Source organism: Equus caballus, chromosome 2 (assembly GCF_041296265.1).
Source record: "Equus caballus isolate H_3958 breed thoroughbred chromosome 2, TB-T2T, whole genome shotgun sequence".
Lineage (NCBI taxonomy): Eukaryota > Metazoa > Chordata > Mammalia > Perissodactyla > Equidae > Equus > Equus caballus.
Genome location: NC_091685.1, coordinates 36,002,664 through 36,028,437, shown reverse-complemented (window position 1 = coordinate 36,028,437; position 25,774 = coordinate 36,002,664). Strand labels below are relative to the sequence as shown.

Below are 25,774 nucleotides of genomic sequence, written 5' to 3'. Positions count from 1 at the left end.
CTTCCTCACCATTGGCAAGTTTTGCCCCTTTGGACCTCAGTTTTCTCATCTGTAAAATGGGTATAATATTAGCAGCCTAAAGATCACATGAGATGGTTCATGGGAAGTGGCTGCCTCCATGACAGCTGTGGGCGTCATCCTGGGTCATTCCTGTGATAAAATGTAAGTGGGGATGTCAGCTTCATCCTGTACTGAATCTCAGGCTGATGCGAGGGCTGGAGAGAACCCTGACTATGAATGGTCCCACTTCTTTTCCTCTAGAATCTTACAGTTCTCAGTGACCAAGTCGGACTGCAAGCTCCTTGGATAGGACCCTTGACTGGCTTGTTCACGGCTGTCTCTCTAATGCCCAGCCTCGCACCCAGTTGGTGCTCATGAGAGTAAATACACCAAGGGTGCCCAAAGGAGGGCTTTCTCCCATTGAGAGAGTACAAGGCAGAAAAGCTGAGCAGGGACCCCAAGCCCCCTGCTCCCCTCTGGCCTCTGGGCTTAGGCCCGGCTTCTTGGCTCTCTTTCCCCGGCAGCCCGAGAGCCGATGGCCCAGTTTTCCACACCACCATGTTATGCCATAAATTAATTTCAGGTTGACTGGATCCAATTTGGCTCCTGAGCTAAAATAAATAAGGAGGTGTAATTAAAAAACAATCACAACAATACAACAGAAGTTCAGCTATCACAGTTGATTTTTCACGGAAGCTGATGGTGGGCAAGCTGGAGCAGCCCTGCGTGGTTCTGGAAGCTGCGCCAGGCGGGGAGCCGGCCGGGCGGCCCCGCCTCCCAGAGCCTTTGCAGTTCCTGGAGGGGCACTGAGGCTGGGCATCTACTCCCGCCCGTCACGCATGCCCACCCCTAGGACAGAGCCTGCTTCCCTGTCAGCCAGGCTGACTCCTGACCCTGTGCGTCTTCTTCTGCAACGCTAAACCTCCAGTCAGTGTTCTCCGGCCTCGCCCTGCCCTCCTCTCTCTGTGAGCCACTGAGTTCCTCAGTCCCCAGGCCCCTATCCTGCAGCAAGCCTTCCCACCTGCCCTGTCACATCCCTTGGGGAACACAGAGCCCGCACGCAGTGTGGAGCTGGAAGGGGCCTTGAGGAGTGTGGGCTCCAGCCCCTCATGACAGCTAATGATCACAGCTGGCCATTGCTGCGCACCAACGATGTGCCCGCATCTCCTCCTTCCTTGTGACATGGTGGCGTAGGCACTGTTATGCCCCCATTTTTATGGATGGGAAAACTGGGGCTTAGAGAGGGAAAGCGCCCTGTCCAAGGATAACAGCTGGGAAGGGGTTAAGTTGGGTAAGACTGTGCTAAAGACCGTGTTGTGTAACAGTTGGGAATACAAGAACGGGTAAGGCAAAGCCCCTGGAAAGTGAACTTTTAAGGAGTTCACAATCAGAGCAGACCTTGAACCAGGCTATTTGGCTGGCTGAGCAGATGGATGGATGGAAGGATGGATGGAAGGATGGATGGATGGATGGATGGATGGATGGACGGATGGATGGAGGGGTGGATGGGTGGATGGATAGAAGGATGCATGGATGATTGGATAGATGGATGCACGGATGGATGGATGGATGGATGGACACAGAGATGGGACGATGGACAGAAAGCCAAATTTGGAGACAGAAAAAAACAGGGGATGAAGAGATATAGACAGTAGACCCCCAAAACAGTAGATCCTTTTGTCCTCGATTTGATCAGTGACAGTAAGCAAGTCTCATTGGCCCTGACATTAGTTTGCTGTGTGACCTCAGTGAGGCATTTAACCTCTCTGAGCATAGTGGTGCCATTTGTGAAATGAGGGCTTGGGTGCCACAGTCTTTAAATTCCCACGGGGCTCCAAGTTTCTCTGATTCTCTGTTTCTAAATCCACCGTTGTAAGATCCACATTCATACTGGAAAGCAGACGGAGTTGTGTGGGTGGTGGTGGAGGACGAAGTTTTAATTCTGACTTGCCAGAATTCTCTAACAGCAGTAATCAGAAGCTGGCAGCTGAGAGTTAGACACAGGTATCTTTTGTTTATGCTCATAAATATTACTTTTTTCTCAATTAGCAGCCAGCCTGGTTTAAGAACCAGGCTATTTTTCAATTTCCCTCGGAGAACTGAAAGGTCGGGCCACGTGGGCTCTCACGGCAGCACAGCGGTGAGGAGCCGAGCTTTGCTCCCGGACTCACGGGGCTCCAACCCCAGCGCTGACAGTCTCTGGGGGAAGTTACTTAACCCCTGTGGGCCTCAGTTTCCTTATCTGTAAAATGGGGATGATAATAGTACCTACCTCGTGGGGTCGTTATGAGGATTAAATAAATCAATCCGTGTAGAGGTTTAGAATAGTTCCTGGGAACACTGAGGCCTGTGTAAGTGTTGACTTCCGTTACTATTATTTTTTCCCTGCGTATGTTCGTCTGCTTAGGATGTTATAATGAAATACCGCAGACCGGGTGGTTTACAACAGAAACCTGTTTTCTCGCGGTTCTGGAGGCTGGAAGTCCAAGATCAAGACGTTGGCAGGGGTGGTTTCTCCTGGTCTCTTTTCCTGGTTTGCAGATGCCCCTTCTCGCTGTGTCCTCACATGGCCTGTCTTCAGTCATGAGCACCCCTGGTGTCTCTCTTCTTGTAAGGACACCAGTCCTATTAGATTAGGGCCCCACCCTTATGACCTCCTTTAATCTTCATAACCTCCTTCAAGGCCCGTCTCCAAGGACAGTCACCTGGGGTAGGGCTTCAGCATGTGATGGGAGAGCACAGTTCAGTCCCTAACGCCACGTGGGAGCTGTCAGCCCGAGGTGAGTAGCAGCTGCTCCCTCAGGATGTCTTTCCTGTTCACGACAGTCCCAGCCAGGTGACCACCCCTCATGGTTTGCCCAGGACAGACCGCTGTCCTAGGATGCCAGACTTTCAGTTTTAAAAGCAGGCAAACCAGGACAAGTGGGGCGTCCGGCCCTGATCATGGCCCCCTTCCTTCATTTATTTGACCTGCCCAGCCCCTGAGTTTTGACCTTGCCTTGGAGCGACCCCTGGACCCAGGAGGGCTGGTGGGAGACGGGAAAGATATGCTCCCTGTGCTTCGTGGCATGAGGCGAGCTTCCTGGCCGAGGGAGGGAGAGCACATCCGCCGGGGACTCTGCGAGAGCCGGGCTGCCGAGGGTTAAACCCACCTCGAGACAGACTCGCCAGCACACACCACGGGAGGGAGCCAGCGGAAGCCTTATCGTGATTAATGTTATTTCAGAGACTTAAATTTTTCTCCCTCTTTCCAAAATGTGTGTGTGCTGTGGTGCTCTGCGCTGTCTCTTGATTCTGAGTGTCCTTCCCCTGGAGTAATTTGGAACAAGGTCACCGTTCACCAGGAGGGCCTCTTCGCCTCTGGCCTATCCGCTGACAGCCCTGTGAGGCTGAGGGGCTGTGAGCAGCAGGAGGCAGACTGACGGAGGAGGCGACCGGACCAGGCCTGATGCTTTCAGGGCTGGGTCCTGGCTGGCTGCAACCTCACCTCACCCAGGGGCAGACAGACCCTCCAGCCGCTAGGGGAGGGGAAGAGGGTGAGGATTAAGACCTTTCTTCTGGCTCTGCTCCTCGTTGGCTGGGAAACTTCTCCAACTCTCAGTTTCCCCATCTGCAAAGTGGGGTCAAGAATGGTACCTCTGTTTCTGAACGGTTGTGCTGCTGAACAGTCGTGCTGGCTCTGGATTCTGAGAAGTCTGAGCAATCCTCAAACTCGGCCCTGCACACAGATGCCCTGGGGGAGGGGCGAGACGGACTCCGCCTCTCGAACGGGTGCTCAGGGGGTGGCCGTGCTGCTGGTCCCTGGGCCACGTTTTGAACGGCAAAAGTGGTGAAGATGAAATGGAGTGTAAGTTCTTGGCATCATAAGAAGCGCTCAAGTACCTATTACCTGTCATCGTCGCCATTTCGTCTTTATCATGGGCACTATCGTCATCATCTTCCTATCGCCTTCTTCACTGTGGCTGGATCATCATCAGATCTTGTCTACGCCTCTCTTCCTCCCGTTCTCCAGAAAAGGTAACCTAGACACAGAGATGGTTTGACACTCGCACCAGCCGATTGTGTACGGAAAGGAAGCTGCCAGGGGTTGAGGGCCGCTTGGTTGAGGTGGACAAGAGCCTGGCGGCCGGAAGTCAGGAGGGTGAGGTTCAGGTCCCACTCCTGTACCTGCTAATTAAGCCTTTGAACTTTCCAAATGGAAGGGCCCTTAAAGATTATCCAATCTAACTCCTTCCCCTGACATTTGGAGAAACTGAGGCCAGATAGAGGAGAAGATAGACAGTTAAAGGTATAGATGTTGGAGCTGGAATGCAGGACCCTGCATTCAAGTCTCTACTCTGTCATTTGCTGGTTGTGTGACCTTGGGCAAGTCACTTTATCTCTCTGAGACTCAGTTTCTTCATCTGTAAAATGGGTGTGATAGCCAGTTTCCAAGATGGCCTCCAATGAGCCCCACCTCCGGGTGTTTACTCCTTTGTCAATCTCCTCCCACAGGGTTCAACCGTGTGACCAATAGAATATGGCAGAAGTGATGGTACTCACTTCCGAGGCTAGGAGACTAGGTCACGCAAGATGCTGCAGCTTCTGTCTTGGCGTCTCTCTCTCCCTCTCTCTTCCTCTCTGTCTCTCTGATCCCTCACTCTGGGGGAAGCCAGCTGCTGTGTCCTGAGGCCACTCACGAAGCCCACGGAGAGGCCCCGTGTCAAGGAGCTGAGGACAAGCTTGGAAGTGAATTCTCCAGCCCCCGCTGAGCCTGCAGATGAGACGGCAGCCCCAGCCGGCGCCCTGACTGCAACCTTGTGGGAAACCCAGAGCCGTCCAGCGACGCCACTCCCGGATTCCTGACCCTCTGAAGCCACAGGAGATAGTCAATGTTTGTTGTCTTAAGCCGCTAGGTTTTGGGGTAATTTGGCACACAGGGGTGGATAAATAACACGTGGGGATAGTATCCGTCTTGTAGATTTTGTGAGGCTGAGAGCCATGGAAGCACTTTGCACAGCACGTGGTGCATGTTGAAGGCTGCGTGAAATGTACCAAGGCAGTGACAGCATAAATAATAAGATCACTGACAACTCCCAGGGTCACAGAGCAAGGGGGTGACAGCATTGAGGATCCTGTGGTTCCAGCTGCCCAGTTTTAGCCCTTTGTGCTTCTTAAACCTTCCTGACCTTGGTGGGCACTGAAGGCTTTGCCAAAAAGGAGACCACAGGGTCAGAGGGTGGAGGGGCAGAAGACGTGATAGTGGCGGTGACAGTCACTGGGCCTCGGGGATGGGGAGCAGCCACCGTGTGTGCTGGAGGTGGGTAGGGCTGAGGCACAGGATTGGGGTGTGTGTGTGCGTGTGTGCACGTATATATGCGCACATACATGCATATGTATGTGCACACACGTGTGCACACGTGCACGTGTGTTATGTGCGCGTATGCATGTGTATCTGTGCACATGTATGCATGCACGCACATGTTTATGCATTCCTGTATGTGTATATGGTGTCTGTGTGTGTAAATGTGTGTGTGTGTGTGCAGGTCAGCTCTGAAGACCCTTCAGCCCAAGATCAGTTGATTATCTGATTCACGGCTTGTTTCTGGGCCTGCTCTCTGTGGAAGGCTCGGAAAAACCATGGCAACCATGGCTAATTAATGAGCGGGGAGGGAGGAGGCCAGGAACCTGGGCATCTGTGAGGCCACAGAAAGAGAAGCTTGGGAGGAGTGTCTGCCACGTGGGTCTTCTTTGGTAGACAGATATCAGAGAGGGTCTGAGTGGGAGATAAGCCCCTGGACCTCCAGCCCCAACATTCCAGGAAGCACGGGGCTCTTTGGGCCCACCAGAAGGCTCCTTTGGGGTCACCTGCTCCAAGGTCCTGGACTGCTGACGTTAGATGCATTGTTCTTGGGAGGCTATCCATGGCTTCTACTAGGTTCCCAGATAGGTCTGTGACATGAACCGTGGAGACCTCCTGGATATTACTCATTGTAGAGACAAGAGAAATGGAGGCACAGAGAAGTTAAGGGACCTGCCTGAGGTCACACAGCAGGCTGTGGCAGAGTCAGGGCTGGAATCCAAGCCTCCTTGCTGAATACTGTCCCAGAGTGGGGCCTATGGTGGATGTTCCAGAACATGTGGGCCCAGAGGGGTCCTGTGCGTGTGGATCCCTTGGGCTGGTAGAGCCTCTGCCAGGAGAGCTGGCCCAGCTCTGCTCCCTGCCTGGACCAGACAGGCAGCCTGCTCACCCCTCATCTTCTCCACCCTTGCCTTTTCACAGGGAAGAGCTGGGGCAGAAAATTCTGAGGGAGCATAAGGTCTGCCAAGCGTGAGCCTGGCACCAGCCTGGCCACCTGGATGCCAGGTGGGTTGGAAATAGACCTGGTAAGGGGGGTCCCTGGGAGGCTGAGCTCTGGGAGCAGCTTGGCCACTGCCTCTCCTGGATCCTGCCAGACCTTCTGTTCCAGGGGTGTCTCCTCCTGCCAGATCTGGCCCGCCATGTGCCAGGAACACCTGGAAGAGATTTTCCTGGTAGATCCTGGGGACAGAAATGGGTTACAGGGGTCTCAGTCCTGTGTTCAATCACAAATGTCTATCAAGGAAAGGGAACCGGTGTGTGTCTGGAGCACCTGCTTGTGCAAGGCCCTGGGTGAGGGCCTGGTCCGTCCTTCGCTTCACTTCTCATCATGGGATGCTACAGGAGTCCCCATTTTACAGATGAGGAAACTGAGACTTGGAACTCTAAATGACTCGCCCACGGTCATCCAACTTTGAACTGGTGGAGCTGAGATCTGAATCCAGGTCCGTCTGACTCCCAAACCATCCTTTTAGAGTCTCTGAAGCTCTCTCTGAGTGTCCTCGACACCCACTACCTCCAGGATCCGTCTGGATACTGGACGTATGGAGGGAAATGAGCCATGGGCCTTGCCCTCAAAGCACTCATAATTTCGCAAGTGTATCAACTATTGTGATTATGTTAACGCCGCCTAACAAAGAGCCCCCAACTCTCATGGCTTACATCTCATGGTTACAACTACAAGCTCCCAGAGGCTGGGTCAGCTGGGGTGGCTCTGCTTCAGGCTGTGGTTGGATCCGGGTCGGCTCACATGTCTCTCATTCTTGTACCAATGGCTACTCAGGGCCTGCTTTCACAGCTGGACAGAAATATGCTGCATCTCCTAAGGCTTCATCTTGGAAGTGGTGTGCTCTCCTGGCCAAGGCAAGTGACACGGCCAAGCCCTACATTGGTGGGGCGGGGAAATTTTCTTTGCCTTCTCTAGTGGGAGGCACTGCAAAATCATGACAAAAGCACAGATGTCTATCTCTAACCGGGAGGCCGGAAGAATAGGGAACAATAATCCAATCGTCCGTGGTGGGGAAGACAGACTTGAGATGATAATAGTGTAGTGCATTTCATCAAATCGAAAGAAGCCATCAGCTGTAAGACACACCATTAATTTATGTGCCACTAAGAAAGAAGGGCGGCTGCCAGCTGAAGAATGGCACCCTGCTTTTCAGCTCATCCTATTTGCATTTTATTCATAATGAAAGGGCTATTTGATGCTTAGACATGGAGGTGACAAGAGGATGGACTGTTCTGACCAGCTTTGCTCTCGCTCAGGCAGTGGTGTCCGCATCACAATCGCCACTACCCAAGGGGATCATGAGATGCCTTCAACGGTGGGACACATTCTGATCTTGGGGATGTTAAGATGTGAAAACCCATGTGGATCTTTTATGTGGATAAGCTCACTGGTACCCCATGACGACCCACGGGGACAATCTTATTATCCCCATTTCAGAGATGAGTCGAGCAAGGCTCACAGTGGGGGGAGCCGTTGTCTTGCCTATGACCCACAGTCAGCGAGGGGAAGAGCTGGGGTTGGGACCCAATATAGTTTGACCCCAGAGACAAAGCAGTTGAGAGTGTGGACATCGAGACAAACTGTATCTCAGTTTCCTCATCTGTAAAATGGGGATGATAGAAGCAACGACTGCATTGGTTGTATGAATTAGAGTTTTGAAGACAGTGTCAGGCACAGAGTGCTCAAGACATGCTGGTCACTCGGGTGGTACCTGGTACATTTTTCCTCTGAAGCTAACGCCAGCATAATAAGAGCTGTGCCTGGACTGAGAGCAGAGGGCTACAGCTCGGTGATTTGGGGAAACAGTCAGAAATTTAACGTGAGGAAAGCAAAATGAGTGTGTGACTCATGAATGTGTTTCTTTGCTCAAAAATATTTGTTTGCCTACTGTGTGCAGGTAGTACACAGAGACTAGGCTGGAAACAAAAAATTGGGGGGCTAATTTTTAAAAATCGAGGTATAATTTATCTACAATGAAATGCACAGATCTTAAATGTTCAGATTGAAGGGTTTTTGCAAATGTATACACCTGTATACACGGCCCAGTTCACAATAAAGAGGAACTTGCAGAATTTGCTGTTTGGTGTGTTCTTTCACTCAACATCATATCTCTAAGATTAAGTTGTGTATCAGTAGCTCCTTCTTTTTCATCGCTGAGTGATATTTCATTGTTTGCTGGTTATTGATGATTACATCTCAGCTCCCACTTCACCCTTCTTTGTCTGCTTCGTGGAAATGGAGCTGGGCCCTTTAAATTTCTGTCCCGGCCGGCTGGCGTGCCGCTCTCGGCCAGCAGAGGGCGCTGGGGGCCCGCCCCCCCGGGGGCCCTTTCCTGCTCCGCGTGCTCCCAGGCGGCTGCACCCTCCAGGGCTCGGCTCCCGCGGCGCACGGCAGTCGGCGGCACCCCGCGGCCAGCAGCAGCTCCCCAGCACCCCCTTTCAGGCAGTCTGGCAATAGGGTGCCTCTTCTGACACCCCTCCCAGGAGCAGCTTTTGTGGCATCCTCCAGGGCTGATTTCTGGTAAGTTCCACGGGCTGGAGTCCTGGCCGGCTCCACCGTGTGGCCCCAGACCTGCTCTGGCACGCGTGAGCCGTGGGCCTGCCCTGTTCCGCGGGCTCTGGGGGTCAGCCCTGGAGCAGGGGGTGTGGGTATTGCTTTGGGGGTTCTGCCTCAGCCTTGGGGGGGCCATTCCTTGGGAACTTTATTCCAGCTTTAGGACAGGACCCTTCCTTGGGGGCCCTATCTCAGCCCTGGGTGGGAGCTCCTCCTTAGGGGGGAGGTCTGTCTTGGTCTCGGCGGGGGGTGGTCTCTTTTTTCAGGCTGTATGCTCTCTATCAGCCCCGGGGGCTCCTCCTTGGGGACTCTGTCTCACTTTGGGGAGATGCTTTCTCCCCACCTCAGCCTGATGTGGGGGGCTCCGTCTCAGTCCTGGGGTGGGGTCTCTTTCTCCGCTCTCTGGGTTGTGGCTGCTCCGTATAGCTGCGCCTTTTACGTTAGTTATAGTTGTCCTTATTCTCTGTTAGCCAATGCCTTGCTCATCCAATCCCCTATTATAAGCTAGTAATTCTTCATATGAAACTTCCCCAGTTAAAATATGTGTGGTTTCTTTTTTCTTGATTGGACCCAAACCATTGCAGCGTTGGTGTCAGGAGTGGTACCAGGAGGTGGGCCTGCTAAGCTGAGCCTTGTGGACTGGTTTCCTCAGCCTTGGGGCTTGCGCGTGGTGCCGAGCTCCTTGCCAGTGGGCAGTGGGGTGCTAGGAACCCAAGGCGTGTAGCGGCCCTGTGGTTCGTCAGGCCGTCACCTGTGGTGGATCGGGATGAAGTGCCACTGAGGCACGTCCCTCGGGAGCTGCAGTCACGCTGCGCTTGACTGTTATGGCGGTGATGATGTCCGTGAGGACCGTGGGGTGGGACGGATTCTGCTGAGGGCTCTTGAGCACTTACAGAGAGAAAACGACAAGTGCAGGTCCGTTAACTCTCACCTCAAGTCACGGTCTGAGGACCAGAGAGCGTCCACGACAGCCCTTACGGAAGCTCTTATTTCTTGCAGCCCCTGGGCTGATACTGCGGAGAATCAAACACATAATTGAATTGTGCTCATGGCTGAATTATAACCACAACTGAATTCACATCTCGACAGATTTCTCATGTGAAAATTAGGGCATTAATTGGGAAAGAAAGGGGTCCCGAGAGGTGGAATGGTGACTCTGTGGGACCCAGATGACACTGATGGCCTTAAACCCCAAGTGGCTCTGAGCCTCCCGTATCATGGTGATGGTTTAAACTCCAGTGTCTTCCTCTGTCTAAGACCCTGTGATAACCTCAGCGAGGGCGATGCTCGGAGAGGGGTTGCCCGTTCTCCTTAAGACTCACCACGACCACCCCCGTTGTCACTAGATGCTAAGGGTCAAATCTCAGCATGTTCCCTGGTGACAGGGACACACTAGGACCTATGAGGAAACACCAAAAGAATTGCAAGACTTTGCTAACATATCAGCAGAGACCGAGGGAATGTGGGGGAGTGGATTCCAAGGGTTTTAGAGCAAAGAGAGCAGCGTGTGGCACTGCAGTGGGCTGACTTCATTGCTGTGGGTGCACTTGCTGGAGAGTCTGGATTTGGTTGTTAGCATGTGCAGCTGGGGGTGGCTCTAACGACTTACCTGGCGGGTTGACTGAAATTTGGACTCAACAGTGGCCTGTGGTTAATGAGGCTGCAATGTCATGATGTGGAAGAGGGAATCCAAAAGCTTGGGGACAGGAATGTTGGGCTGGATGTGTTGTTACATGTCATCTGCACACCACTGTCCCCACCAGCTATGTTCCACGAGAAGGGGCAGAGGACGGCGGCAGGGAGAAAGCCACGAGTGCGGGGACCACCTCATCCTTGCAATGCTCTGTGGCTGCTCTTATTGTCAGGGGGCTGTGCCTGTAGAGGTCCCTCCAGGAGGATGGGCTCCTGACTTTGGTGGGGATCAGGGCATCCTGGGGGAGCAGAGACCAAGCGGCAGCACTGCCCTGCCGTGGTCAACGTGGGCGCACCTCCTGTGAGGCAGTAGAGATGTGCAAGTGACCAGAATACCTCGGTCTTGGGGACCTTTGGTGGCAGCTAGTGGATCACAGTGTCCCTGGGAATGAGACACACAGGCAGCCTACTAGGGGGTCGCTGGAGATATACGACATCAAAAGCTCTGGGTGTGGTAGCCAAAACCTGCCTTGAGCTCCTGCAATCCTGGGGAGGCCAGGCTCCCTGCAGGAAGGAGCCTGAGTCATTGCTGCAAGTACTTGCTGTAAATCTTCCTCCAAACCTCCCCCAAAGGGACGTGCGGCCGTTTATCAGAGAGATTGGGCCCCAAGGAAGAGGGAGCATCCGATGGGTCTGTGATCAGGCAGCAGCTCTGAGTAAACATGAATTCCTAGGGATCTACAGTGCCCCCCCGTAAGTCAGTGGGGGCTGCTGAAATCAGGTGGTAGAAAGAGTCTCAGCTTCCGTCTGACTCCCAGTGGGCCCGCTCAGTCCACGGACCCACCGTGAGGTTACCTTCCCTGTTCCTGAGTGAATAATTAGAATAAACACCCCTGGTAGTGAACCATTTTCTTCTCATTCCTTTCCATTTTTATTTCATATGCAAGTTTTTGGAAGTTAACTTTGCAAGTTAGTCTTCAGGGGACAGAATATTCTGTGGAACCGTGGCTGAAGTTGGGGAGTAATAAATGCAAGTCAGCAATGACTTGCGGGACTGCCGTTCATTTTATGCAAAGGATGAGGATGTCTCCGGAACGGATGAGAGCTGTGTCTTCTTAGGTGGAAATACAGAGTTGTGTTGTCATCCAGGAGTTCAGTTGTGTGCGAGGGGCTCGTGTGGCAGCTGAGTTGTCCAAGGGATGGAGTTTGCTGGTTATTGATGATTACGTCTCAGCTCCCACTTCACCCTTCTTTGTCTGCTCCATGAAAATGGAGCTGGGCCCTTTAAATTTCTGTCCCGGCTGGCTGGCGTGCTGCTCTCGGCCAGCAGAGGGCGCTGGGGGCCCGCCCCCCCGAGGGCCCCTTCCTGCTCCATGTGCTCCCAGGCGGCTGCACCCTCCAGGGCTTGGCTCCTGCAGTGCACGGCAGTCGGCGGCACCCCGCGGCCAGCAGCAGCTCCCCAGCACCCCCTTTCAGGCAGTCTGGCAATAGGGTGGCTCTGCTGAGAGCCCTCCCAGGAGCAGCTTTTGTGGCATCCTCCAGGGCTGATTTCTGGTAAGTTCCACGGGCTGGAGTCCTGGCTGGCTCCACCGTGTGGCCCCAGACCTGCTCTGGCACGCGTGAGCCACGGGCCTGCCCTGTTCAGGGGGTCTGGGGGGTCAGCCCTGGAGCGGGGGTGTGGGTATTGCTTTGGGGGTTCTGCCTCAGCTTTGGGGGGGCCATTCCTTGGGTGCTGTCTTGGCCTGGGGTGGGGGATGTCTCCTGGGGGGCTCCGTTCAGCCCAGGGTGGGGGGCCCTGTTCCTCAGGGGCTCCATGTCAGCCCCGGGGGGGCTCTTCCTCCGTGCTATTCTCTAGAGCTCTCTCTGCTTCCTCTAGCCAGCCCCTTGTTAATTCCATGTCCTGTTAGAGTTAATAATTCGTTATATGGAGCTTTCCCTGCTCCGATGACGGTGTGGCTTCTCCCTCCTCATTGGTTGCCAAGAGATTCGCGTTGTGCGTACAGATCAATTTCTTTGTCCATTTGTGTAGTGAGAGTGCTAATTTGGGGCTATGAATAGTCTGCTGTGCATATTCTCGGATGGACAGGCTTTTTGTGCAATGTTTCTCTCTCTCGGACTGGTACTTCAAGTGGGTTCCTTCATGACGGCCAGGCTGAGCGGCTTTGCCTCTGTCCAGTGGGTGCTGCGTGTTACTGGGAGTTTTGTGGGTTTGTTTTTGCTGCCGTGATGGGGTTTGACGTGGGTTTAGAAGGGTCCCCCGGCCTTGTGTGAGCGGGAGAGGGGACACCGGCTGTCAATTCCCCAGATGAAGCTGGCGGCTCAGCCTAGTGACTCGGGGCCTGTGACTTTGCTCTGTCATCTATTTGCGAATCTGTGAAATGGGAATGTTCACGTGCATCTGTAGGATTGTTGGCAGACTGAAGGGGATGAGGCCCACAGGGCAGTTGGCACGGGGCTGGCACGGAGAGGCGCACAGCAGATGGCAGCCAACGTGCTGTTATTATTGGGTGTTGAAGCCAGGACGTCCCAGTTTCTCCCTGGCCCCAGCCATCACGCGTCCAGAGACCAAGGCCTCCGGACCCAGAAAAGGCGGCACAGCTGTCTGTTGCTGCCCAGCGCCTGGCACTTTCCAACGCCTTCTTGTGGCTTCCCTCTGAGGAGTGGACCCTCAAGGTGGCCTGGGGGCCTGGGCTCTTTGCCTGGCCTCCTGACAGTCACCTCAGATGGCGCCCTGCCAGTCTGCGCCCCGAGCCACTGCACCCCGGCAAGTCAAACGGCCATGATTAGTCAAATAAAATTCCCATCTGTTGAGGAATTTACGAGAGTTATTACCGGCTATAAAAGTGATTGGAGGAGAAGGATGGATCCGAGGGCTAAGTGCCTCTAATTAGGTGCAGTAGTGACTTTTAAATAAGGTTGCAGATGTCCTTATCGGAGTGAGGCAGATCCCTACGCTGTCTGGGCCGGAGCGGGGTGGGCTGGTGGTGGTGGGTCCTCCACCGCGGGGGGAGGGAGTGGAGGGGCCGCTGTCTTTGAACCTTGGGGGTCATCGTGGGGTTTGGAAAGACGCTGGATGCAAAGGGCCGCGCGCAGGGCCTGGCACGCTCCAGGTGCTTAAAGACTGCATGTGTCTGCTTTCCCTCCTTCCTCCCCTGGGGACCGCGCCGGGCTCCTGGACAGAGGCCGCAGTCTCTCCGGCCAGCTTCTTGCTGTCACAGACTCTGTGTGAACAGTCCCTGTGACCTCGCCAGGCCTCTACAGCTGCATCTTTAAAGTGGGACAGATGATTACCAAGTGTCCGTCCCAAAGAAACAGTGGGAGGGGAGGTTTTGGGGAACGTGGACCCAACCTTGTTCTGCTATTAATATAGGGCTCTGCTCCAGCGCCCGACTCGTTTTACCCCCTCTGCTTCTGGGGACAGAGGTCCCCCATCTGGGACAGGAAGGTTTGGGGTGCTGAGGGGCTCATCTGGGGTCACCTGGACCCCACGTGCTCCTGCTTTCTTGGAGGGACGTGGCTTTGGCTTTAGAACTCCAACCCCTCCTTCACCGCACTGGAGATGCTGAGAACAAGACTGCACTTTGGGGGCACATTCGGGCTCCTGGTGGCTGGGGAGGGCCAGGGAGGTGGTCCTGGGGGAAGGGGCTCAAACGTAGCTGAGTCCCCAGGCTGAGGGTGGAGGGCGTGACCCACCCCAGAGAGAGCCGCTCACAGGCTCTGAACCCTCAAGTGCGGGGCTTGGGCCTGAGGGTCTGAAGGCACAAGGTCTCCAAGGTCTCCCGACCGCTAGGCCAGGGGTCTTCTCACGGCCACTCTCTGTCCCTCCCCTGCCTCCCTTGCCCACCTACCCGCCAAGCACAAACCAGCCCCCGCTCCCCTCGGGCCCCTTAAAACCACGGGCACATGCCCAGGCCCCCCCGGCCTGTCACATGCTCATTCCTTAGAATCGGCCATTGAAAAGCCCACACCTGTGGCCAGCAGCCACCGGGAGACAGTCGTCCCCAGGCCCCGGCTCACCTCCGGGCAGGTAATTGCCCCCTGGGTCCCTTTCCCTCTGCTGGGTGGTTTGGGTGTTACTGTTTAGCAGCGGTTTGCACTATGTCTGGGGTCCCCTGGTGCCTGACTCGAGAGCCAAGGGCGCTGGGGCTGGGGTGGGAGGGCAGGGCCTGGCCAAGCCGGGGGGCTGGGTTTGCAGCCGGGTTGTCTGAGGAGCTGAGCCCTCCGGCCTGGCTGTGCCTGGGTGGGGTGCGGGTGCTTCTCCCTGCGCCTCCCCAGTCTGTTAGTCCTCCCTGACGACTTGGTCCTCTGGGCTGATGGCAGGCGTGGAGGGGAGAATCCGGCCATGCCGGGCTCTCCGCTCTGCTGCTGGCTGTGTGACCTGGGCAGATCCCCTGACCTCAAGGGAACTCAGTTTCCCTCCCTGTGAGTGGGGATGACAAGGCTGCCTTGCAGGGGCCGGGCAACAAGGAAAGGAGAGCGTGTGTGTGAGGGACCCCCAGCCAGGAGCGGGTCTCTGATTTCTCATTCGCCTTTTCGGGGCAGGCCTGGAGGAGGGGCAGGGAGGTGCCTGCCTTGTCTTAAGCTGATGTCTCTGGGGACTGAGACCCATGGGAGGGGAGGCTTTTGGGGCTGGAGTGAGCTGAGTCTCTGGAATTCTCCCTGGCACCCTGTTGAGGATGAAAGGACCTGGAACGAGGCGGGCACCAGGGAAAGGCCGTGGTACCTGTGGGCTCGGGAAAACAGTGGGATTTTTGTCTTTGGGTGAGCTTCCGTTGAGCTGATGACTTCATTCCTGCCTGGGGTTCATGGTGTCCAGTGGGTGGGAGGTGGGGTGTGTGGGGCCTTGTTGGTGTAGCTCTGTGGTTGTCCAGGGCTGGGCCCGTGACACACGTGTGTGCGCTCACTTGTGTTTTCCCCACCTGCCCCCGACCTCTTTGACTTCAAGGTGGCAACACAGCATCGTCACTCCTGTTTTACAAATGAGGAAACAGATGAGGGGTTCGGCTGCGTGGAGAGATGGTACCGTGGGTTTCAGGCCTCTGAGCTGGGACTTCCTGTCACTGTAAGGAATTCAGCACTTGTTTATGGAACTTGCTGTACCAGGGGCAGGAGAAGCAAGGATGGCCGGAAGCCGGCCCTCGTGATGCCTCTGGTTGGGTCTCGAGACAGACGATGAGTGAGCAAACCCAGGCATAAAGATTCCAGATAATGGTCAGCGCTGTGACCTCTATGCCTGGATGTCATAGAGGAAGCGTGGGGGGCTGGGAGAGGGTGCTTGGTGCTGTGGTCTTCAGAAAGGCTCCCCTGGGGAGATGATGTCCCTGTCATAGTATCTTTCGCATGTCCCTCCCCCACGGTGCTCCCAGCTCAAACTCGGGAAGGATGGGCTCCTGTGCACCTGGCCTCCCCCTGCCCAGGTGCTGGGAGCCCCAGGCCTGGAGCCCGGCACCTCTGAGCCCCCACTGGGGCCTCCCCCACCCTCCTTCCCCATCGCTGAACCACGGAAGAAGGACCCTGGCCCCTCCTTCTGCCGCGGCCAGGGCCCTTGCCTCCAGCCTGGGGAGAGAGTCTGGTGATTTCCCTCCCAAAAGGATGGCTTGGAGAGGCTTTTATAAGCTGCTGATTTCATTTTTCTCTTCCTAGGTCCTCACTAGCCAGAGCCCTTCCTTCTCTGTGAGGGGGATCCCCGGCCTCGGGCATGGGGAGGCTGGAGCAAAGTGTTCCTTAGTCTCTGCCCCGGATTCCCTCCACCCCCAAAGAACGGGAGGCTTGGAGCTGATGAGGTGTGTGGCGTTGGGGGCATCTGCCCTCAGGAAACCTGGGGCTCTGGTCTCACCAGCCGGGAGTGGGGACGGTGACCTCGCGGGGTTGTCACCAGGGCTGTGAGACAGTGATTCCTCCGATGCTCTCTATCATCATCGTCGTGATTTTATGATGTGTCCCAGACCCACACAGCCAAGGATGCAAACAGGGCCATACGGGGTGGCGCTGAGTGAGGTGCAGGGAGCCGGTGGCGGAGCTGTTGAAGGTGCTGGCCCCTTGATGTGGGCACGAGCCTCTGGCTGGCCCCCGCCTCGGGGTGCAGCTGTCTTTCCCTGAGAGTCTGGGTCCCCTGGCCCCATCGGCTTTGCAGTTCAACAGCGTCCCCTTCAACTCTGTGTTTCCCTTCTTGACCACAGGGAGGAATCAGAGCCCTTTCAGTAGGAGGCTGACAACAGCTGTTCTCTGACCAGTTCCCTGAGGGCGAGGACTGTCCTGAGCAAGCAGGTGACCACGCAGGACCAGGACCGCGTCCCGCCCACAGAATGCTTCGGGGAGCTCTCCAGTGGAGTTCGATGTGGAAGCACAGAATGTGCTACTTCCCCGGGGGGTGGGGTGGGGAGCAGCCGGGAAGGCTTCCTGGAGGTGATTACATCTGGCGTCTTTCAACACAGACAGAGAGAAGCCAGGCAGACAGGGGGGTTGAAAGAAGGACAGGCCAGGAGGCAAGAGGGCCCCCTGGGCAGGGATGACCTGTGCTTTGTTTTGGCTGGAGGGTCAAGTATGGGGCAGGGAATGGGGAGCACTAGGCAAAGGAGCCAGGTCACATGGGCCTTGAATGTCAGGCCAGGGGTCATGGGCTCAGGGAAGGTTTGAAGCAGGGGACCAGCCAGTTCAGGCTTGTCCTTTAGTTGCTTTTGTCTCTTTAGCCCAATAGTTTTTTACTGGCGACAGTTTTATCCTCCAGGGGACCTGTGGTTGTCATAACCGGGGCGAGGGGAGGGCTGGGGGATGGAGGGTGCTACTGGCATCCAGCGGACAGAGGCCAGGGATGCTCCGAGCATCCTACGGTGCACAGGCTGGGCTCCTAACAGAGACCGATCCGGCCCCAAGTGTCACTAGTGCCGAGGTGAGGCATCCTCCAGCTCCGGGCCTGGCACACCGCTGGCTCCTGGTGAAGGATCGGGGGTGATGCCAGGGGACGGCTGTGCGGTCACCCTGGAAGCTGGCAGTTTCCTTCCTCTTTGAACGTCGTTCCTTCCTCCTGCTCTGTTGGTGGGGACAGGAAAATTATGAGATTCCGACAGACCGGCTCCAGCCTGGGCATCCTGGCAGGGGGCAGGGCTGTGACCCCAGTGACCCGCTTCCTGGGGCTCCTCTGCAGACACCCATCCTGATGCTAACGTCCCATGCAGCCTCCTCCTTGTCTCCTCCACCTGCTGCTGGCAGCCCACCAGCCCCACTTGGTATGCAGGCCCAGGGTGGCCCGAGCTTGGGTTTTAATAGCTGAATGTTTCTTTAAAAAAATTCTGCTTGTCTGGAGGCCCTTATTCCTCCAACTCCACCCGCCCGGCTCCCTGGGGGAGTTCGCGCAGAAACTGGTGTGTTAATAGGCCGCAGAGGCTCTCTCCATGCCTCCCCACTTGGCCTCCTGCGGCGAGGGTGGTGGCCTCTCTGCTCGCTCGCTGCGCCCCTGCTCACAGCCCGAGAAGGGGCTTGACGTGGGTCCCTGCGTCCAGGCAGCGGGGGCTGGGGGACATCAAATGTCAGAATCTGCCTAGGAAAAGCTGCCTCATGGAGACTTTCTCAGCCGTGTTGGTGGCGTGAGCTGTGGCCACGCAGGACTGCCAAGCTCTGGTCCGTTCTGGGGTGTGGTCATTTAATTGTAACTTGTCTGGCCAGCCCCTGTCTGTGAGAGAAGTGCAGGGAGGCCCTCATGGCTGTTCCGAGGACAAACCCGCCTTCCTTACCCCAGCGTTCAAGGCCCCGGCGCCTGCTACTTCCTACCCCTCCCCTCTCCTTGTGAAATTCCCCAGGCACTTAACTCGCGTGCTCGAGGCACTGCGCTGGGCCCTGGCCTGCCTTATGGTATTCAGTCCTCACGACGACCTTCCATAGTCACGGGCAGGCTATTTGCCCCATTTTACAGATGGGGCGGCGGAAAGTTGGAGGGTCACTTGCCCCAGGTTGGGTGGTGTTGTGGGGCTTGGACCCAGCTTGGTGCCTATGGAGCCTGCCGCTTGGGGCCATCTTTCGTGCGTCAGTCCTGGCAGGTTTCCTGTTTCATCCCGTTGCTTCAGTTGGATGCAACGAAGAGCAGCCTTAATCTGTGGGGTCAAAGGGCACGACTGGCTTCCTGAGAGAGAACTTTCTAGCAATAGACCAGCCTGCCTCACGTTGTGATGGGATTTCTAGTGAGGTGGTGAGCATCCCATTGCTGGGAGTATTCAAGCAGGAGCCGATGACTATTGTTCAGGTGGAACAGAGGGGACCCTTCTCAGGTGTGAGGGGGCTGGACTGAAAGGTCTCTGAGCGGCCTTCGTGTCTGAGGAGCAAAATCCTCTGAGCCTTGAATTGTCCGAACCTTAGAGGGGATGGAGTCAATGCTCCCATTCTCAGGATGAGGAGCTGAGGCTCAGATGCAGGCATTTCTGTGCCCAGGCCGCCTGCCCCTCCCCTACCTTCCACTCGCCCAGGTGGCCAGGTACAGAGCAGGTCACCCTCGTGTCTTGCTTGGTGGCAGCACAGTGGACCATTGGTGACCTGAGGTGGGGGCAGGCGGTTTGATCTGGACAGATTAGTTCTCGGTCCACTCTGCTGAGCATTCCGCTGACACCTACTGTGCGCCAGGCCCTGGGCGCCGGGCTGAGGGGAGGTGACTTCTGTGCTCAGCGGCTTGTGGTTGAGTGTGCTAGATGGGTGGGTCTGCTTGTGGTTCCCGAGCATCAGAATGAAGTGTTGGCCTGTCCTCAGGACCGCAGAATCCGTCACCTGGGGCAGGGCCCCGGCATCTACATTTTGTCACACGCTCCCCAGGGGATCGCAGCTGAGGCCCTGATTCAGGAGCTGGGACACACAGCTCTCAGTGGGCAGCAGCTAGGGGCTCGGCTGCGGGGGAGATGGGAGGGTGCCACTGGGAACTAGAGTCGGTGGAGGGTCGGGGCTGACTGGAGGTGCTGGATGCTCCCCACCCCGTGGAGCGCAGCAGCAAGGGGCAGCCAGCTGGGGCTCTGGCGGGGGTGTGGCGGTGGGGGGTGGTGCTTTCCTTCTGCCCGGCTCCCTGGGGGCCAGGATTTTTATCTGCTCTGGTTCACTGCTGTCTCCCAGTGGCTGGGACGGGGCCTGGCAGCCAGGAGGGGCTCACACCTTTGTGGGGGTTAACTTCATAAGGCAGCACAGCCCCTCCTTGTCTCCAAACCACAAATCTGCTTAAGCGCTGGGGACCAGACCCCGTGCTGCGTGCTTTGAAGTGGGCACCATAGTTATACCCATCTGATGGAGAAAGAAGCTGAGGCTCGGGGAAGTGGGCTAACGTGCCCAAGGCCCCCTCCGCGGCCAGCTTCTCACCATCCCTTGGGTCTCAGCTGGGATTTGCCTCTTTGGAGGGGTCTGCCCTGAGCCCTGGGCCAATTCCACGGACATCCTCCTCCTCGCTTCCTTCGCGTGTATAAATGTCTCGTCTCCACTCCCCTGGGATGTCAGGTCTCTGAGGACACTGGCTGGCGCAGGGAGGGCAGGGCCAGCTGGTGACTTGACATCTGTGTTCCCAGCCACGAGGCTTCCTGCCGCTTGGCTTGGCAAGAGCCGTGAGTCCGTTAGATGACATTGGCGTCGTTTCCCAGGGACCCTGATGTAAGGTGGAGGTTCCCTGCGTTGCCCCCCACAACTCCAGGGAGTTAATTTCACCCCAGGTTTCGGATCAGCCGAAGTTCGCGCAGCCAGCCCTCCTGGAGTAATTACTGTAATTTCCCCTGCAGAGCCCTCTGCTCTCGGGTGATATTGTGAGCAAAATCTAAGATGCGGTGACACTCCCTGCCCTCATAATTGAGGCTTTGAAAGTGCTGCCGACGTCTCCAGAGGGAGCTGGGCTTGGTGGTGTGTGTTGGAGGCGTCGCTTTTGAACTCTGGCTTTTTGACTTTGTGGCTGCTCTGCAAATAGAATAATGACTAATGGGCGGGACGCGTCGATTCACAGTCCTCCCAAGGTTGTGTTCACATCCCTGGTCCAGTTTGGAGGCTCGTGGCAGCCCTGTGAGCGGGGAGCGGCGCTGGGCCCTGACTTATGGGGCGGAGAAGTTGTGCATTCCCCAAAGTTGCACAGTGTGTGAGTGGCAGGACCTGGCTCAAACCCAGGTCTCCTGCCCCCACGTCACGTGTTCTCTGTCCCCATCCTTTCTGCTCAAATGTCCCATTAAAGAGGACCTCTGATGAGCCCTCTCATCAGAATGAAGAGCAATAACAGAAGCAAAATGATAACGTCGGGCACCGAGGGTTTCCCAGGCACCGGCCTCCTCGCCTTGTAGGGGGTGACGCGTTAGTCCCCCCAGCAGCCGGCCCTGGTGGGGCTGTTATGACCCCCAGTTTACAGAGGAGGGAACTGAAGCCCAGGGAGGGTGTGGTGACCCGAGGGCGGGGAGCCAGGATGTGACAGAGCTTGATGGGAACCTCGGCCGTCTCCCCAGCCCACACCTCTGACCATCCCGCCACGCACACTGTGCAGAAAGTCAGCATTTGTGGACATGCTGTGTTTTCCTTCGGAGAATTCCCTTGTTCACTTGTTCGTCCAGCCCTTGTTTACAGGCTCCTGTTACGTGCCAAGCATTGTTCTGGGTGGGGGCTATTTTGTCTTGGACAGAACCAAGTGCCCGCCCGTGTGCAGCTTCCATTCCAGCTGGGGGAGACAAACGCAAGAGACAAATGAGGCAGCTTTGGGTTGGGAAAGCGACGGAGAAAAACGCTTGGAAAGGGATACAGTAATGGGAGTGGGAGGACTGGAGTCCTCGGGGACGGGCTAGACAGACACCTGGGGGCAGCAAGACGCAAGCCCGTGGGAACATGGTGGGAGGAGGGTCCAGGCAGAGGGCGCAGCATTGCAAAGGCCCTGATGTAGGACCGTGCAAGGCCCGGCAGGGACGGTGGTGGACGTGAGGCCAGGAGGAGGAGTCAGGAGATGCTGGCGGTGGTGGGGTTTGAGCAGAAGAATGAGGTGATCTGACTTCCGCTGTTGAGGACAGGCTGTGGGGGTGAGGCAGAGGCAGGGGACCACTGGGGGCTGTTGAGGTGGCGCAGGGGAGAGGTGACAGGGTGGCTCTAGGAGCCTCCTCTTCTCATCTCCCTTCTTCCCTCCCCTTGCCCGGCCGAGTTCTCCGCGTCCTTTCCTCGCGGCTGACACCTTCCCGCACTCCCGGTGGCATGAGTTCGGCTTCTTCTGTGCCCATGGCCCACGGGCGCTACTCTTTGGTGCCCGCTGGGCTGTTCGGTCCATTAGCCCCTTGGTGCATGGGAAGCCCTTTGCCCTTTAGATGGTGAATGAAGATCTGTGCACGCCGTGTTTATCCTACGTTGGCGTTCAATTCTTATTTTCGACATCTGCAGAAATACCTGTTTTATGTGTCATCTGCTCAATTGCATGTCCTTGTTGCCTTTGTTTATTTATTTTTTCAAACAAGAGGCACCCTCCCCCCGCCCCCGCCCGGGGTCTCGCCTCACTTGAATCCCGTTTGCTGACGCAGGGGAGGAGTTAAGCTGCTCAAACGCTTGGCAGCTCGGCGTTTTCCCGGCTGCGTGATCATTTCGGCCTCTCTGGCTGTGCAGACGTGGTGCCCACGAGAGTCTCCGAGGGGGCTGGGGGTCCGTGGGTTTCGCTCTGGGAGGTGGATGTGAGCGTGCGTGTGTCATGGGGTCTAGAGAAGCAGTCGGGGCTCTTTTTGGGCCAACAGCAGAAACAGGCTTCGGCCAACTTTGGCAGGAAAGGAATTGATCAGGAGGAAGGGGGTGGGGTCTGAGGTGCTGCTGAAGGACTGGCGTGGAAGGGCCGGGAAGGGCCTCTGGGATCCCACCAGGATGGGCGGCCCAGCCTGCTTTTAAGGATCTTGCAGGACTGGAATTCCATGTTCCGGGAGAGACGGGATCAGTAGACAAGGCTTCAGCCATTTGACCAGTCTTGGCTCGGGAGTGTTCAGGGCCTCTTGATCAACACTTCCAGAAAACTGCATTTTGGAGGGGGGATCAGTCCTGGAAAGGCATCTGGGGTTGCTGGTACCAAAAGCAGAGGGGTGGGTGCTTGGCGGATGCAAATACCTAGGGTCCCCTAAGAAGATCTCACAGACGTGTGCCCCCGTGTCCTGGATCTTCGAGATGCTCAGGACAGAGGGCACCACACGGCATGTGAAAGAACAGGACCAAATTCCTTCCGGGGTGAAGCAGCTGCGCTCAGAGCGGGCGGAGGCTCCCGGGTCTGGGGAGGTGGGGGAAGCTCTGGGTCGGCTGGGCCTTGAGGGCTGGGGGGCATTGAGGGCTGAAGGGCCTTGAACGGGAGGGAGAGGGTGGGGCCGGTGCTCTGAGTGAGGCTCCCTGCGTGGCCAGAGTCTCGGAGCCTGGGACGTGCCCGCTGGCTTTTGTCGGGGTGGAGACGGGCTAGTGATTCACGGGTGGGGTGCTGGGAATGTGGCTGGAGCTGCGGGCTGAGGATGAACTGAATGCTAGGCAGAGGAGCCGGGACTCGGGAGGTGGCTGTGTCTGGCTGGGGTGGAAGCAGAGTTTGAGGAGTAAGAGAACACATTGCTTCCGTGGAGGCAGCTGCTGTGTACCTACACTCTACTAAGTGCTTTGTTGTGGCCTTATTTAACCTTCACCGCAATCCTACCTGATACTGCTGCTATTACCCCTACTACACAGATATAGAGGGAGGGGCTCAGAGAGGTTAAGTGACTTGGCCAAGGTCACACAGCCAGCAAGTAGCACAGCAGGGATCTGAACCGAGGCCTGGCTGACATTCTCCACTTGTCTGCATTACAGAATCATCAGCTGTGAAGTTGGGGGCAGGCTGCTGACTTGTCCTGGGCTATTGTTGCCCCGATTCTTTTTCCTCCAGCCTTTTCTTCTTCCATATTCCTAGACATCATGGAGCATGGCTGTGGTAGGCAGGGGAGGCAGAAGTGCAGGGGTGTTGGATATGGTCCGAGGAGACTTTCTCCTTGTCCCCACGGAGCTTTTTCCCCGCCCTCCCTTCCCCCTGCCAAGAGCTGGAACAAAGCTGGCGGAATTGGAGTCAGCAGAAAAATCTAATTTTCCCCTTAGACACGTTTGTAGCTGACAGATATTAACCCAGGCTCCAGACTGTCCTTCCAGACGGGTCTGAGCCGAGTCCTCCCCTGGACGCTGGGAGACCAGCTTGGTCCTGAATTCGCTGTTGTGTTTTAGGCAAGAAGTTTCTCCTCTATAGGCCTCAGTTTTTCTACCCATAAAACGGAGGGTGGTGGCATTTGAGGTGGAGTGTCACAAATTCACACGCCCGCAGGGACCCACGGGAACCACAGAGGCGTGGGGTGGGCCAGGGGCAGGAGAGAAGAGGGTGTGAGGATGGAGGGGCCTGGCATGTGCCCCACCCACAGGGGCAGCCTCTGCTCTGGGCTCACCAGTTGCAGCTACATACGGCTGCTATTGCCAGATCTTTGGATTATTTCAAGAAAAGCCAGAAATCGGAATTACGCTCTAAAATATTTCAAATTTTCAATGTTAGCAATTTATTGAGAAATTTTTGGAAAAAAGTCGTGTAGGCCAATAAAAGTAGCTTCCTGGGCTGCAACTTGCCTGTGGGTCCCCAGCTTGCAATGCCTGGACTGGATTATTTGGGTTTCTTCCAGCCAGATGAAATATGGACACATTTAATATGCATATAAATAAAAATCAAGTATTTGCCTCCTAGAGATATTGATTTGTATTTATTGATGAGCCCACGGTTTATAATGTGCATCTAAGCTCAGAGTTAATAATGGGGGGGAAAACTTTAGTGACAGATTAGGGGTCCACGTGCCTGCGCCTCTCCCTCTGGACTACTTCCACCCCTGACGTCTGTCTTTAATCCTTCATGCTGCAGACCTATCCTCGCTTGGTTTCTACGGCAACAGAACGTGCTACCTTCTCCCCTCCGACACTATTCAGGGAGAGAAAAGTGGGGCTGGTGGCCTTGAGGTTTCTGGAACCTGGACAGTCCCAGGGACTTCCACTTTCCACCTCTGCAAGACTGTGGGCGGGACGGGTTTATTTGAAGCCAGTAGGCAACCCAAGAGCGAGAGTTATTTACTCTCGTAAATTTTTAGAGAACTCTGGCTAGAGCCGCTGACTTTATCACATCAGCTGCTGTTTGCTGTCTAGAGGGTGCTTGTGGATCGATTTCTTTAGTATCCAGAGAGCAGTGTGTTTATAGGCCCTTTTAATGGTGGGCTTGGGAAAGACCTAAAAGAGCCGATAGAGTTAGAAGAGGATCTGGGGGTCATAGTGGCTAATGAGCTGAGCGGGTGCTCTGGTCATTCCCACTATGCACAGTGAGGCCAAGAGGGCCTATACGCAGGAGAGGGAGGTGTCTACACTGGGGCTGTGGTGTGTGATGGCTGCCAGCCCTGGGCTCTGACCAGGAAAAATAGGGGAGTGGGTAAGACACAGACGTTGGAGTCAAATTGCCTGGGTTCAAATCCTAGCTCCATCACTGTGACGCCGTGGGACTTGGGCAATTTACTTCACACCTCTGAGCTTCTCCTTTCTCATCTGTAAAGTGAAGATTTCTGGTACCAGCCTCCTCGTCGGTTATCGTAAGGCTTGAGATATGATACACGGGAAATGTAGAGAATAGGAGTTGGCAAACTTCTTCTGTAAAGGACCAGAAAGGAAACATTTATGCTTTGCGGGCCGTATCGTTTCTGCCAAACTTCTCAACCCTGCTGTAGTATCTTCAGAGGGACCGTAGACAATATGGAAATGATGGACGTGGCTGTGTTCCAGTGAAGCTTTATTTATGGGCACTGGAATTTGCATTTCATATACTTTTCATGTGTCACGGAAGAGTCTTCTTTTTCTGATTTTTTTCAACCGTTTAAAAATGCGAAAACCACTCTTGGCTGGCGGGATAAAAACAGGCCGCGAGCCGGAACTGGCCCCGGCCGTGGTTTGCTGACCCGGATGACGAAGGCCTGTTGCGTGTTCGTTGAATGTCAGTCCCTGCTGCGACCTCTGTCTTCATCCTTGTTCTCTTCATCCTAGGAGGGCGGATCGAGGGCGGTAAAAGGTTTGGCCCAGAAAGAGATGTCTTGGGCTGGGGAGGGAGGGTGGACAATAACCGCCATTAGGAAGGGAAGATGGGGCTTGTCCTGTTGTCCCAATAGGGGTGTCCTCTGGGACGGGTGGGCAGACTGACGGGGGGCTGGGTTTTTGGCTCCGAGGTCCCTAGCAGCTGGAGGTACCTAAAGTTGGACCAGATGCCCTGG

The 25,774-nt window shown here is 55.8% G+C and overlaps 1 protein-coding gene across 2 annotated transcripts in view; it reads left to right on the top strand.

The window, feature by feature from the left end:
- Positions 1-8,638: 8,638 nt before the first annotated feature.
- ACTL8 (actin like 8) overlaps positions 8,639-25,774 on the top strand; it is a 64,496-nt gene continuing 47,360 nt past the window's right edge. Inside the window, exon 1 of one of the 2 annotated variants that reach the window (XM_023635631.2) lies at positions 8,639-8,867. The gene's annotated coding sequence lies outside the window, so the exon portion shown is untranslated. Of the gene's footprint in view, positions 8,868-11,871; positions 12,087-25,774 lie in introns of those variants that run through there. The other variant, XM_023635632.2, reaches the window with a different exon arrangement.